General features: G+C 45.2%; 1 pseudogene; it reads left to right on the top strand.

Moving 5' to 3' along the window:
• The first annotated feature begins 1,109 nt into the window (after positions 1-1,109).
• LOC107538027 (small ribosomal subunit protein mS33 pseudogene) lies at positions 1,110-1,427 on the top strand (annotated as a pseudogene).
• The last annotated feature ends 2,416 nt before the right edge of the window (positions 1,428-3,843 follow it).

The raw sequence follows: 3,843 nt of genomic DNA on the forward strand, positions 1-3,843 counted from the left end.
CAGTATCTCCTAATTTAAAATTACAAGGTAAGTAAAGAGTAACATTACAGTCTCCTCACCTTCTCATCAGATTCTTCCCATGAAACATCATGTGGCAACTATAATAACCTCATTTCTATATAAGTGACAAATATTAAGACTCCATTGTTACAAATATTAACATTCTATTGTCACATATGTGTTGGTGGTGTAGTGTAATTACCAACACCTCTAGCCATGACAGAAAAACAATATATAAAACAGAAAAAGACTAGCCAAAATGTGATTATACTTGTACAAGCCTTCTAGTTCAGAGTCTCCTTGTCAAAGCCAAATTAACACCCTAGGTGCTCCCTGTTTTTGATGTCATAGGACCTAAGATGTACAACTTTCTTCTCTTCTGAACATATAACTCCTTAGGATTTTCCTCAGAAGTAGCGCAGTGTCCTCAGTTAACTCATATATTCCCCACTCCTTTTGACACCCACCGGCCCAGTTCCCAGCTGCCTGCCCCGAAGCCCCTTGAGGCTAGAGTAATCCTGTCCAATGGGCAGTCTTCCAGGAGGGGGCCACAGCAGAGTGGCTGAAGCCCCAGCTATCCACAGACATGGTCATTGGACAAAAATGAAAATCACATTTCCTTGCCATGCCAAATAGTGTGGATACGGGCTCTCCCTGATTCTCTTTTCCAGACCCACCATCTTTCTCCTGCTCCTTTCTCCACTCCTTCGCTGGCCCAGGCCTAGAGACAATCAGGGTCTCCACGAGTGGCTCAGCAAGTTTACACAAGCTAATCAGTCTCTAGATCCCAGTTTAAGGGGAAAAGAATAGTTTGGAAAAACTAAGTTCAGGAAACTAGCGTCTTACACCACCGTGTTACATACCTAGAAACAAAGTTTGTAATATAATGTATATATTAAATGTCAAGTAGTGGTATATATATTCTAAATGCCATAGAAGTCCAGGAGGCAGCTGCGCAATGATGCAGTGGGACTATGAGGGAAAACAGTTAGCTCAGTCTCAAAGAAAAGGTTAAGAGCTAGACAAAAGCATGAATAGAGCTTCCAGCCAGGGGTGTGTGGGAGAAGAAGGCCACCCACTAGGGACTTTTCCTCCCTGCTGCCCCCAAAATGTCTTCACTTTCAGAATACGCCTTGCGCATGTGTCGTCTGAGAGCCTGGCTGTCTGGTGAAGCTGCCAGGCCCTCTGATTCCAAATCCATGAAAGTGGTGACTCTTCAGTGAGCAGCCTTTGGCCAAGAGGGAGGAGACTTATGACTGGTACCAAATCACAACCCTGATTCTGCGCTCGTGGGGACACCGCGTTTTTATGGCCTCTACAGAGACGAGCACCAGGACTTCAAGGAGGAGCAGATGCGCCTGAAGAAGCTTCGTGGAAAGGGGAAACCAAGGAAAGGAGAAGGGAAGAGAACAGTAAGAAAGAAATAGTGTTGGTCAGTCCGGAGAGAGACCTCCTCTCAGCGACCGAGAGCAGAAGCGAGAGTATTTATTCTTTCCCCTGTTGGACGAGTGTGGGCTTCCTGAGCTGACGGGGACTTGGAGGAACAGTCATCTCCGTGAAGTCTGATGCAGCTGAAGTGTGACTGGTTTCTTGAACACATTCTAATTCTGCACAGTTATTTTGGTCTTGGTTTTGTAATCTGAGGTTTACCTCATTCCCTAAAGAAATGAATGCACAGATTATTGCTGAACAGCTTGTTGGGGTGAGAGTGGGGTGTTGGGCAAGTGGAGGAAAACATTTAACCCTGTCGTCTCCTCATTACCCCCTCTTGCTTCCCCCACGTAACCAGTGCTGAAGTCTTTGATCTCTGGCTGTTCAGCCACTGTCTCCATCACCAAGCTCACAAACTTCATGTGCTTCTCCACCTACTCCTTTGAGAATATCTAACAAGAAAGTATATACCTGGTAAGAGTGTTAAGTATCTGCTGTGTACACGGTACTGGGGCCCTGGTAATACAGTGATTAGCAAGAGAATCAGCCCCTACCTGGTAGGACTTTCAGGCCTGTGGGAGAGACTGATATTACCTAATTACATAAATACAATTGTACTAAATGCTACAAAGGAAAAATCCAGACGTCTGAGAGAGTGTGGAAGGATTGATGGATTGATCCAGAGACAGCAAGAGGCCCAAACCTCAGTAGGGAATTTAAAGAAGGCCTCCCTAAGATACTTAAGCTGGCTCTGAAGGATGAGTAGAGTAGAGCAGAAGGAAAAATGACAGGGAAAGTGTTGAGGCACAGAGAACACCTAAGGTAAGAAGCTGTCCTGTTCCGGGAACTGAAGACAGACCACTAACTAGTGCTGGTTGGTCATAAGGAAATAGGGGTCAGATCATGAAGGGCCTTTTGCAAGTTCTGCGAAAAAGCTTGGACTTCGCCAGAGAGAGTACGTGAGATGTTATTTCTCTGAGAGATGACTGTTGTCTGTATTTGAGGAGCTAGCTGCTCATTTTATTGTAGCCTAGCAATGAGCCTCTAGTCAGGTTGTGAGGGCTTCTCTGATTTCTTTTTTCCCCCAAGAGTTGCTCTGAAGATCTCTAGCACTGTATAGTAAGTTTTTTTACGTATTTTTTCTCTTTTTTTATTGTGATAAAAAACAAAATTTACCATCTTAACCACTTAACCTGTTTCTCCCTCTCTCACGGGGAAGGAGAGCACCGTGCACAGGCCAGAGCATGTATAGCAGCTTTAGAAGCATTGGCAATAACTCCCCTATGAATAATTCCTGCACTAGTAAGAATCCCACTACATATGTTTAGATAAATGATATTTTTAAAAGATACATAATCCAGATGGTATGGCCAGGGCCTATATTATAGTTGATAAAAATAAAAACTACAAAAACTAGATGATTTGTATCTGATAGATGTGAATTCCAGTAGAAGCTGCGAATCCATGTAGAACTCTTTCCAGAGCACCTGCCACATGCCTGACAAATGCTGGTTGTAGAAGACACAGCTGAGTAGACTTAGTTTATAAAACTGTGACTGAATGTGTGCATGTTATAAACTATTTTTTAAAAATATATCTTTATTGATTTCAGAGAGAGGAAAGGAGAGGGAGAGAGAGAGAAAGAAACATCAATGATGAGAGAGTCATTGATCGAGCCCACAACCCGGGCATGTGCCCTGACTGGGAATCGAACCCCAATCGCCTGGATCCCAGGTCAACACTCAACCGCTGAGCCACGCCCGGCCGGGCATGGTATAAACTATTGACAAGGTCCCAAGGATTTGCTTGGGAAAGCGCAGGTGCGCTGTTGGCCAGTGCTCCTGAGCCTGGTGGTTGGATGGGCGCCGCGGGATGCTGGGCTGAAAAACAAGCTTGCTGCCCGAGCCCAGTGCAGAACACCCCAGTCATGTTCTGGTTTATGTCATCTCCAGCTTTTGGAGAAGGCCTGCATTACAGGAGCTTAGGAGAACTAACACGTTACCTTAAAGAGAGTAACTATATAGATACCAACAGCCAACCTGAGTGAGAAAGCACAGACTCGGTGGTTGGTTCGCCTGCAGGGAGCCTTCGCAGTGTTTCCCAGGAAGTTTGTAGACAGCCCTGCAGAGGATGGGTGTGCCAGGTCCATGCCGAAAGTCAGAAGTGAATGCTAAAAGGCGCTTACCTAAGCTGGACCCTAAAGCCAGCTGATAAAGCACTGTGTCACTCAGAGCAGCCTGCACTGAGTGGTGGAGCAGATGACAAGCAGAAGATAAGAGGAAAGAGTTGACTCTTGATGCCATGGAAGCAACACATTTCAGGAGACCAGTGGCTAAGAGTTAAGACAAGGACCAACTACAATCAGAAAAACACACACTTTAATCTGGCCAGCCAGATTGTTTCATTGGAGTT

The sequence above is a fragment of the Miniopterus natalensis genome, chromosome 9 (assembly GCF_054644295.1).
Source record: "Miniopterus natalensis isolate mMinNat1 chromosome 9, mMinNat1.hap1, whole genome shotgun sequence".
NCBI lineage: Eukaryota > Metazoa > Chordata > Mammalia > Chiroptera > Miniopteridae > Miniopterus > Miniopterus natalensis.